Below are 13,450 nucleotides of genomic sequence, written 5' to 3' on the forward strand. Positions count from 1 at the left end.
GCTTGCCAATGTTCTGTTGGACCAGAAATTTTCAGGTTTTGGTATTAGCTTGCCAAAGGCTTGTAGCCAGTGGCGAATCCAGCCCGGAAGTTAGTTAGTTGTGAAGAAAAAAAAACCATGTCCAGTTCCCAGAAGAATCTCGGGTGCCAAATAGTCTGGAGTTCCAACAGCAGAGCGGTTTTTGCGTCTTTCTTGTTGAGTCTCAGTGGCAGATAGAGATAGAGATGGAGATGGAGATGATAGAGACAACTGAGACTCATTATCGCCCAATAGTGATGTGCCACTCACTGCTGGACCAGATAAATCGTCTGTACTGTTAATTAGACCAACCTTTGACAGCCCAAAATCTGTTAGCTGCTCACAAAACACAAAACAATTATCCAACCATATGCTTACTGAAACTGAATACATATTTTTGTATGTTTATAACCAAAACCAAAACTCAGAAGCAAGTTATAATAGATAGATAGATAGATAAACTACCTTAATATGACCATCATGTGCAATCAATAAATTATCTGGTTTTAGATCACGGTGAACCACACGTAGAGAATGTAGATATTCCAAAGCAAGCACCTGCAGTGCACAATATAATTTTATTTTCTTTTAGTTATTCTGAAATAAGATTTCAGTCTAGTTTCACTACTAGAAAACATGGGGTTTTCCTACGGAAAATAGCTACGGAAAATTTCTGTAGCTAATTAGCTACGGAATTGCTACGGATTAGCTACAGAATGGGATGCCCTAATTTAGTAACGGAATAGCTATAGAATAGCTACAGATGCTAATCCGTAGCTATTATGTAGCTAATTAGCTACGAAATGGCTACGGGATACCTATAGATACTATTTACCTACGGATTAGCTACGGAGTATGCTTTCCGTTAGAATTCCGTAGCTAATCCGTAGCTAAATAGCTACATATTAGCTACGGATTTTTCTTATTTTTGATTTTTCGGGCACCAAACGTCGTTTTTTTCGCTCCGTTTTTTTCACACCTCTATTATACATGATTATCTATATTTTCACCAATTTATAGTTATTAATATCATTTATAAAGGTGTGTATACATACGAGATCCATTGCTCGTTTAGTGGTTTAACACTATAATGCTTATTAATACGTTCACATACATCTCACAAACTCATATACATCATCATCATCAACAACAACAATATCATCATCATCATCATCATCATCATCACCACCATCACCACCATCATCACCATCACCATCACCACCACCATCATCATCATCATGATCATCATGATGATGATCATCATCATCACCATAACCACCACCACCATCATCACCGTCATTACCATCACTATCACCGTTATCACCATCACCATCACCATCAGCACCATCACCATCACCATCACCACCATCACCACCACCACCACCACCACCATCACCACCACCACCACCATCACCTCCACCTCCACCATCACCATCACCATCACCATCACCATCACCATCATCATCACCATCACACCACCATCATCATCACCATCATCACCATCACCACCACCATCATCACAATCGCCATCACCATCACCACCACCACCATCACCACCATCATTATCTCCATCACCATCACCATCACCATCACCACCATCACCATCACCATCACCACCACCATCATCACACCACCATCACCACCACCACCATCACCATCACCATCAACACCACCACTACCATCACCATCACCATCACCATCACCATCACCATCATCATCATCATCACCACCACCACCATCATCATCATCACCATCACACCATCATCATCATCACCACCATCACCATCACCACCACCATCATCACAATCACCATCACCATCACCACCACCACCATCACCACCATCATTATATCCATCACCATCACCATCACCATCACCACCATCACCATCACCATCACCATCACCATCACCACCACCATCATCACACCACCATCATCACACCACCATCACCACCACCCCCATCACCATCACCATCACCATCAACACCACCACCACCATCACCATCACCATCACGATCACCATCACCAGCACCATCATCATCACCACCATCACCATCACCATCACCATCACCATCACCATCATCATCATCATCATCATCATAATCATCATCACCACCATCATAATCATCACCATCACCATCATCATCGTCATCACCACCACCACCACCACAACCACCATCATCATCATCACCACCACCACAACCATCATCATCATCATCATCATCACACCACTATCATCATCACCACTATCATTATCACCATCATCACCACCATCATCATCATCACCACCATCACCATCACCATCACCACTACCACCACCACCATCATCATCACTATAACCATCACCATCACCATCATCACCATCACCATCATCACCACCACTACAACCATCATCATCATCATCACACCACCATCACCATCACCACCATCTCCATCACCATCACCATCATCGTCACCACCATCACCATCACCATCACCATCATCATCACCACCATCATCATCACCATCACCATCACCGCCACCACCACCACCATCATCACCATCACCATCACCATCACCATCACCATCACCACCATCACCATCATAATCACCACCATCATCATCATCATTATCACCACCACCACCACCACCACCATTATCATATACACACATATACATATACATACACACATAAACATATACATACACATACACATACACATTCAGATACACATACATATACATACACATACACATACACACATAAACATACACATACATATACACACACACACACACATATATATATATATATACACACGCATACACACATACATATACATAATCACACACATACATATACATAAATATACATAAATGAATACATACATACACATACATACTTATACAAATATACATATTTCCCCTAATTATCATCTTTTTTCATTATTTAGTTTATACATTAAACGTAAATTATTCCACCTTGTTGATGTGTTAAATGTAGTTCTTTTTTTTCTGATTGTTTGTTAAATAGTTATTTTCGCATTTTGGGGTAATAAATTATATACTTATTATTGATGTGTTAAGTGTAGTTTTTTTTTTTCGATTGTTCGTTTATTTGTATGTTAAACACATTCGTTACCATTGGTATATATTATCATTATTTTTATAAATATTATTATTAGTAGTACTATTAGTATTATTTTTAATTGTTTGTGTTTTAAATATGTAAAAACAAAACAATCAAAAAAAATTAAGATTAAAATATTGAAAAATATAATAATAACAATAGTAATTGAAAAATGAAAGTGTATAAAAATTATAGCACAAGCAACAAAATCGGATGAGGCATTCCCGGACGGGTGTTAATTAGCATTGTTAATTGCGAGTGAGACCCTAGTTCGATTTCTCCCCCAAACCCTTTTTTCTTTATGAGAAAATGACAAAAATAGCCAATTATACTAATTGCATTACAAAAATAGCCAAAAAAAATCGGGATTACAAAAATAGCCACCCATTTCGCAGGTGAGAAGGCCCCATCTGCGAAATGGGCATCTCATCTGCGAATGTACAAGTGCCTGAAGCACAGTTGTGCTTCAGGCACTTGTACATTCGCAGGTGAGAATTTTTTTTTTTTTTTTAATATTTTTCGGTATAAATAGGGGTAATTTCGCAGATGGAATAGGTCCCATCTGCGAAATCCTCTGATCCTATCTGCGAAATGATGATTTTTTTTTTTTTTTTTTTTTTAAGGTTGACTACGAAATGAATTGGTTTGACTGCGAAATGGGCTTTGCTATATAAAAATTTTTGTAGAAAAAATATCATTTTGGTTGTTATTTGGTTTGTGATATACTCTCTATCTCTACAATTTGCTCAAAAAATGATTGAATATTTGGTTTGTCTTGTAACCGGTGGGAGATGGCAAGTTAATGGAACTAATCTGGAATACATATGTCCACAGGGAGGTATTTCTGAATTTGCTTTGATATTTTCTGAGTATATTAGTTATAGTGATTTTGTATCTATGGTAAGAAGCAAAATTGGTTTGTTAGACAAATATAGAATTAGTCTTCGTTTCCACCATCCTGAATTAAATTATTATATAGCTATAGTTGAAGACGTGGATGTTAGAATGTTGATAAACGTAATCAAATGTAGTGGAGGAAGGGCTGTGAAAGTGTTTGTGGTGGTTGATGAAGTTGAGGAGGTTAATGGGGGCGGTGAAATTGGAAACGAACTTGTTGGTAATTTATGCAGTTTTAAAGGGAGCAACGATCCGATAGGTACTTTCAATACTCCTAGTGTACCTCAGTTTCACAGTGTTGCTGAAAATGTTAATGTTAGTTATTCACCTATTCAATATGTGGATCCCGAGAATTACAAGTATGTTGGTGATGATGATGTTGGTACATATCTTAATCATGTTGGTGGTCGTTGTGATGATGTTGCCGAACAAGAAGTTAAACTTATGAATAGGCGTGTGGTAGATAAAACTAAAAAGAAAAAAAATTCAACTCAAAAAAATGAAAAAAATCATGTTTACGGGCATTATGTTGATGTTGGTGATGTATGTTTAGATATAACCGAGCTACAAAGTAATTCCGATAGAGATGAGTTGGGTGATGAAGTTAAAACTAAGTATCCCGATAACCTTTTTTACGGTATGCCCCCTGTACCAACATGGCCAGTTGATAATAATGAAGATATCCCAACACAGATGGTAGACATTAATCTTCAAAAGATTCAATGTGAGAGTATATTTAAAAACAAAGAACTTTTAAAGCGGTGTATTGGTAAAAAATGTCTTCGAGAAGGTTTCCAGACGAGGACAAGTAGATCCACCAAATCAAGGTATGAAGCTGTGTGTGTTTCGAAAAATTGTTCTTGGTTACTAAGAGCAAAAGCAATTAAAAATACTGATGGACTTTTCCAAGTGAATAAATTTGTTGATGTACACACATGTTCTTCAACATTGTTGCAACCTAATCATCGACAAGCAAACAAATATGTTTTGGGTGAATATGTTGCTGATGTTTTGGCTGAAGACTATAGTAGAGTTTATCGGGGAAAAGAAATTGTTAATGATATGAATGCTCAATTGAATATCAATATCTCATACCATCAGGCATGGCGTGCGAAACAATATGCATTGTTGTCGTTAAGGGGTACGAAAGAGGATTCTTTTACCAAACTTCCGGCGTATTGTCACAACTTGGCCAAACATAATCCGGGTACTGTCACACATATTAAAACAGATGCTGATGATTGGTTTGAGTTTTTGTACGTCGCACTCGGTTGCTCGGTTAGTATTATCATGTTCTAATTTTTTTTTAATATTTATTTTGGTGTATTTGAATAGATATACAATGTATTGTAGGTACGAGCTTTTGTCAATTTTTGTAAGCCGACCCTAGTAGTAGATGGAGCTCACCTAAAGGGCGAGTTCAAAGGTACCATGCTACTTGCAGTTACTAAGGACGGACAAAATCAAATATTACCGGTTGCATATGGTATATGCAAAAATGAGTGTACTGATTCTTGGACATGGTTTTTTCAAAAACTACGTGATTGCATAGGAAATATGCAGGAGCTTACAATTATATCTGATAGGTCTCCATCTATAGCAACATCCGTTGCCAACATTTTTCCTCACGCTCATCATGGAATATGTGGTGTCCATTTGTATTTCAACATAGTATCTAGATTCGGCAAGAGTAAGACGGTTAAAGGAATTTTTTGGGAGGCGTGTAGGGCGTACACAGTTGATGCTTTTGATGCTGCCATGGATGTTATGAAAAAGACAAAAGAACCAGTATGGGAGTACTTAAAAAGTATAAATCCAGAAACCTGGTCAAGGGCACATTTTAAAGGGAACCGATACAATCTTATGTCGTCCAACAGTGCGGAGTCTATAAATGCATTATCTAGACACGCACGTAAGGTGCCAATACTTATGTTGATTGATTTTTTTCGTGCTACAATGCAACAATGGTGGTTTCAAAGACGTAACTTTGCAGGTATTACGTAAATTTGTAATATTAATGTTTTATTAGTTTCGATGTTATTGATTTTAACTTCTTCATTTTGGCTGTTTTTTTAGCGGAAGCAACAACAACCCTTACCCCTTGGGCGGATGAAGTTGTAAAAGAAAACAAGAAAAATTTTACCAAATGGGATGTTCGCATGATCTCAAATACGAAATGCGAGGTCAAAAAGGGGGCACAAAATGTGATTGTTGATTTTCAACATATGACATGTACATGTAGGCATTGGCAACTTGATGGGATACCTTGTGGTCATGTCATAAGATGTTTAACAGTGAACAATTACCAAGACTGCTCGAGGTTTGCATTAAATGCTTACTTTACCGAAACACTGAGGAAAACATATGAGGAATCAATAAACCCTCTGCCGAAGCCATTCGAATGGGAGATCCCCGATGATTTGATGATTGTTAAGCCACCTATAATGGATAAACGTCAGCCAGGCAGGCCAAGAAACACAGACCGCATTCCATCCCAAGGCGAGGGTCCAATTATAAAAGAGTGTTCTACATGTGGTCAACTAGGACACACGAGAAATAATTGTACTGGAAGGGCGTCTGGTAGCAGAGCAGGTCACATAATTTCTACTGCAGAAATGGCATATAATATTGGTGGTTCAGCGGGTTGCTCACAAACCCATAACGCTGATTTTGATATAAAACAACCTTGAAATTAAGAGTAATGACGAGTTGTTAGCTTATTATGTATTGTAATATTTTTATTAACTCTTACAAGACATTGCTATGCTTTCATATTTTAGTTAAGTTTGTTGATTATAACAATGAATGAAGCCTTTATATTATAAAATATAGTTTGCAGATTTATTTTAACAGTTACAACATGTTATTTAAAAAAAAACAACAAACGATCCTTTGGCAAGCTAATCTGTTTCATGATAATATTACAACAACTTTATAACTAATTTTTAAACTCAGGGAACTGCAACGGGTACTTCTCTTTCTCCATCGTTATATAGTCATCCCTAATTCTCATTTTGTCTTCGAAACGATCCTTTTTTACCATAATGTGTATCAACTGCTCATCCTTCTCAGCAAGCCGTTTTTCAGTCGTTTTGATTGCCTTCTTACTCTTTTTTATCCAATCTTTATGCTCTTTGATTTTGTTTTTATTGAGGTCAATCCATTCTTCAGCTTGTTTGCATTCCGAACCTATATCATTAGCAAGTTGAGTGAGAAGTCGGGATGACTCTTTGTCCTCTTCTTGTTGTGCTTCAGCCTTCTTTAATTCTTCAAAATTTTCATGTGACATATATGACCCGGCTGAAGAGGGTGTAAAAAAAGGGTCTACCGAATCACAGTAGTAACAATCTACTTCGTTGCATGAGCAAATTTCGAATTTGTGTGAGGAACTCATAATAAAATCGATGTTGTATTAAACTGGAGCAATAAGTGGTATTTATACATACTAGACAGTAATGAGAAGTCCAAGTTTGAAATGACTAGACAGTAATGACAAGTCACTGTAGTAACCTGCACATCCCAGTGGGTCCCTTAAGTGACAAGAGATCAATGACAGTTTGACATGACAAAACACTGCATAAAGCTGAAATTCGTAGTCCAAATATAACCATTTCGCAGTCAAAGTATTATTTCATAGTCTATTTATTTATATAAATAGATGTTTAAGATCTATAAACCAAACACCCAAATCACCTGAACGAAACGAATTCCCATTATTAGAAATGTCGTCGAATGCAGCAAGTTCTTCGAATGAATTACCTGGTTCCAATTCTGAAAGGCCATGGACGACAAACGAGGTGTTACTTCTAACACGGTGCTGGCTAAGTGTTAAGGATGGTGAACCGTTACTTGCTCCCCCGCATTGCCTAATTGGTGATGAATGGAGTCGCATCACATCTTTGTTTAACCATGAGATGGGAGAAGGGCAAAAAAGAGAAAAATCAGATGTTGTTACTAAGTGGACGGATGTAAAGGAGGAAGTGACATGGTTCAATCGAGCATGTAGTTATGCGAAACGTAACAATGTTCGTTGTCGTGACGAAGAAGAGTTCTTGGAAGTTGTTACAGAGTTTTACATCTTTGAGCATGAAGGCAGAGACTTCGAATATGAGGAAGTTTGGAAGGTTGTTAGAGATAAACAGTATTTCAAGTAGACCGCTCTAATTTGTGTTAAGAATAAGCCATGGACTTGTGTTTTACGTTAATGCTTTGTTCGTATTATGTTGTTTTTTTCATGTAATTGTTGTGATGTTTTAATGGTTCATGGAATCTTGTTACTAATGTATTCTAATATATTTTGATAACTAATGCAATGGCCATTTATTAACTCAAGTTAATCATACGAGTTTCTCACATAATAAACTAAAATATATATATATATATATATATATATATATATATATATATATATATATATATATATATATATATATATATATATATTAACTCAACTTAATCATACGAGTTTCTCACATACTAAACTAAAATATATTTTAAACATATGAAACACATACGAATTACATACGAAATACATGAAAATAACCTAGTACTCACATAATAAACTAAAATAGATTTTAAACAAACGAAATACATACGAAATACATAAGAAATACATGAAAATAACCTAGTACATGAAAATAACCTAGTACTGAAATAATAAACTAAAATAGATTTTAAACAAACGGGATATATTTCAAAATATTCCAAGGGGCTTCAAACTGGAATTCCAACCCGTTACTTAATGACTTGTATTCCTCCTTAGCAGCTTCCAAGATGACATCCTCAGTAGCATTTAGACGGGCGTCGTCAATTTTGGTATAAAGATCGTTGAATAATAGAACTTCGGTTTTCATTTCATACCATCTTGCTAAGATGTCTAGTTCGTCACGATCGTTTCTTGTAGCCATTCGGTTTGCAGCATTGAAAATATTTGTTAGACGGCTCCAAAACATTGGATCATTCAACTTGCTTGTCTCGTACACATGAATATAAGCATGTGTAAGAACCAAGAACTCTTCATTGCTCCATGATATAGAAGTCATTTGGATTGAAACAAAGAGGGTAGAATCTAAAAAACAATATTTGAACAACTATATTGGTTAATTTAATAACGTTTTGCGTGTAACTTAGGGTCAATTTATAGTAGTTTCTACACAAAATCGCAGTCCAAACTTCTAATATGTCTGCAATTCATAGTCAAAATTAACTGACGAATGCAGTGTACTATACTTATAACACAACAGATCACTGTTCGAGTTGACAATTCATCCCCGGTTGAATGACAACACAATACATTGCTGTTTGAGTTGACAACTCATTGCACCAGGAAAAGTAAGGAGTCGTTATAAATAGATTTCAATATCCGTTGTAATTGTATTCTATTACTTCCCTCCTTGCAATTATGGACTCACCACGTATATGGAGGAACGCAGAGGAGGTCGCTTTGGTTCAAGCTTGGATTACAACTGTAGAGGTGGATTTTCCACCGGGTCCCCCACAAGTTCGTGCCGGATCATTTTGGTCTCGTGTCTGTCATTTGTTTCACCATTTAATGAACCGCACTCAATATCGAAGAAGAAGAGATGTCAAAGCGAAGTTTCTGGATATGAAAATGAAGGTGAAACAATTTCAACGTATTTATAACGAGTTGGATAACGAACATGCAAATACGGATGAAGACATTCTACGACAGGTGGCTTTGGAACTATACCGCTTTCAATACGATGGTAGCGAGTTTACCCACTTAGATGCATGGAATGTTTTAAAGAATGTCCCTTATTTTTAATATGCATGTTGGTTAAGTTAATTGTTTTTCGTTATTTAAGTTGCTTGTTGTTGTATGTGTCTAGTCGTTACTATTTAATAAACGTCCATTTCTTTTAATGTATGTTGTTCCCTCAATAGCCAATATTTAGAAAGCAATAAAATAAAATCGGGGTACATAAATAACTAACACATAATACGACATAAAAAATAAACTGGGTACATGGATAACTAATACGTAACACAGCAGTAAAATAAAAACAGAGTACATAAAAAACTAATACATAATACTACATAAAACATAAATGTGCTACATGAATAACTACTGCATTGAGGGAGGTAACAGGACCACCGTTTCATTTGGTATTTCCCAATGCTCATATGATGGTATACCATTCACCAACTCAGATCCATATGCAACTCGATACACATAATTAGTGAACTTGTATTCAACCATTCTCTGAATGGACTCAGATGTACGGGTTCTTAGACATGCTATAGCGTGGCCACATGGTATACCGCTTTTTTGCCATTTACCACAACTACATACCCTTCGTTCAAGTTGTACGTTGTTGGTGGCAAAAGTGTCATGGACTTCAAATGTATCCCCATACAAACGTTTTGCATTACAATTGTAAGACTTGCTGAGACTTTTTTGAACCTTACTCTCAACGTAAGGGGTCAACCCACCAGACAACCTCCCTGTAAAATTTGATATTTTAATAAAAATAGCAGCACAATAAAAAAAACAAAACATAACAATCTCCCTTACCAGCCAGTTCGGCCCGCTCAGCATACTTTGATTTTATCGACGTGGTGGTTAACTCAATTATCGTTGTTATAGGAAACTCACGTGAGGATATAATTTGCAAAATTTCAGGGACGTCAATCGATTTAACATTGTAACGTATTTTTGGGAAAAATGCTCTTGTCCATTTTGAAATCGGTATATCGTCAAGCCAGTAAATTGGACTCATAAGCAAGGTGCAGAAAGGTGGTTGCCTACATGTACTTTGCAACCTTTCGAAACACAAGTAAAAATCATCAACGCTATATGCATTGCATGACTTCCAAAACAACGATTCGACTTCCGTATTGTTATGTCCGATAGACTCACGTATCTTTCGAGCTATATCTTTAGGACAATATCCATGATAGGAATCCGGGTAGGCACTGTCAACACCAAAGTCTATGTTATCACACATGTTGCTTATGAAACCAACCTCTGTGTCCTCACCTAAACAATCTCTTAACCTCATCATGAACCATCTCCATGATTCTTCACACTGTAAGGTTCCCAAACCAAGTGCTAAGAGTAGTGGCTCATGATTTCCATCTAAAGCCACTGCGAAGTACATTGTTGTCAGAAAGCTCCCAAGAAGGGGTAAATAACCTACATATATCAGCGGTATCATGCACCTAAGGAAGGTACGAATCTACATAAAAACGAAGACATATTAGTGTTATGTAAGAACTAATCGACATAGATTACCATGAAATATTGTATAACTCAATAAAAGAAGTATGTTATACCACGCAACCTAAAGCCACAAAACAGAATTGAAAGCGGTTGTTATCGGTTTTCTTAATGGCTGTGAAGGTATTAGGATTTGTTCTTTGAAGGTTATGCAAGAAAATTGGTAGTTGAGAAAAGGTTCTTTGGCTGTGACTACTCATTTTCAATACCGATAATTGTGCTCTACAATGATCACACAAATGGAATTATAAATAGAAGATATTGTATCTCTACTGATCAAAATTCATAGTTTAACCCTTTAAATTCGTAGTTGAACTTTTATGAATTCATAGTCAAACCAGTTCATTTCATAGTCAAATTTCACTGACCGACATGACAATACTACAGAATGTACTTGTCTGCATTTCATAGTTGAACTTTTATGAATTCATAGTCAAACCAGTTCATTTCATAGTCAAATTTCACTGACCGACATGACAATACTACAGAATGTACTTGTCTGCATTTCATAGTTGAACTTTTATGAATTCATAGTCAAACCAGTTTATTTCATAGTCAAAAAGAATTGTCCGTTATATGATTTATTCTATAAATGGGTGTCACTCATTATGAAAAAATTTAACTGAGAAAGTAACTCCGATTTAAAAGAATAAGAAGGCTAATGGCATACTGCAATTGTGGAGGAGAACGTATCGTTAGGATTTCGGGTACAGCTAAAAACCCAGGAAGATTGTTCTACGCTTGCCCGTATTTGGTATCATGTTCTTACCGTCATTCAAATTTAAACCCTTGTGTTTACATGACACAAATTTATTTTCTTACTGTGGATATTAAATTTAACAGGGACCAAAATGCGGGTTTATCAGTTGGGTTGATGAAGAGAAGGACCAATCTTCTATGGTAATAGCTAAAGTAGCTAACTCTAATAAGCTCTTTCAATCAGAAAATAAGAAGTTAAAGATAGCGTTGGTTTGTAGTTGGGTGTTGTTCTTGGCAGTTCTTGTTTACAAGTTGTAAGTTTTTCAATATTGTTTTTATGGTTTTGAAGTTGTTTGGTCAATAAATTGTTGTATTTGTAACGTTAAAACAAAAGTTGTGGTCGTTCTTATGTTGAATTTATTGATAAGTAATTAGTAGGTCATTAAATTGTTGTAATTGTCGTAACGTTATATTTTTTGTCATCCGTTGAGTAAACTCTAAAGATAAACTAATAATGAAATCCAACATTAATTTGTATATACATTTATATAATCCAACTACAGAGGAGCAAGACTAGACCCCCAAATAATTTTTGCCATCCGGAGACGGAACTCTAAAGCTGCGTTCTTTGGGTCAATAAGAACACGTATTGGTTGACCTGAAACCAATTGCTCCATAAACATACAAAGAAAAACACCGCAATCTCCCAAATGACTACTTTGTTGGGGAACATTTTCTTCATAAATGAATTGCATATTCAATGGAATCCTTGGGATGTTCCTCCGCGCCCAATACTTAATCTTGTCCAAATAATTTGCCACCCGACGTTCAAATTTGGAAAAGATTCCTTCGGATTGGAATTTTTCATAAGCACCTCTACCAAGACTGTGATAAATATGCACTTCCATTGACGCTAATCGTAGTTCCCCAAATAGCCAATGATTAGGGGATGAATGAATCGGCAATAAGACCTGTATAAGGATCAGAAAATAAAATTATGTTTATTTACATCACAATACAAAAACATCACAATACAAAAACATAACAAAAAAACGATATTATTTTCAATATAAACTATTAAGTTTACCGTATCAACATCCCACCAAGCAACCATGAAGTTAGGGTATGTAGCAATACCAGCCATAAACGCCCTCCAGTCCTGTCCTTCTTCCAAAGCATGAGAAACAAAAAAATTTGGAGGCATTATTGTATGTCGGTCGCTCTCAAACCGTCTCTCCATCAAAAGTCGGTACCAAATGGTTATATGCTGCACACATGATACTTTTGTTATTGACTAAAAAACAATTAACTTTTAAAAGAATTAATTAACAATTTATTTACCGCTGACTCCAACCATCCGTCGTGTGTATGCCCAAACAATGAGCTCCAAAAATCTCTATCTAACACGAAATTAAACAAACGATGCTGCACATCGTATGAATGCAATACATAATTTTGGATGACATCCTCACCGCCTGCTACGTAAGGT

The sequence above is a fragment of the Lactuca sativa genome, chromosome 1, assembly GCF_002870075.4.
Source record: "Lactuca sativa cultivar Salinas chromosome 1, Lsat_Salinas_v11, whole genome shotgun sequence".
NCBI classification, from domain to species: Eukaryota; Viridiplantae; Streptophyta; class Magnoliopsida; order Asterales; family Asteraceae; genus Lactuca; species Lactuca sativa.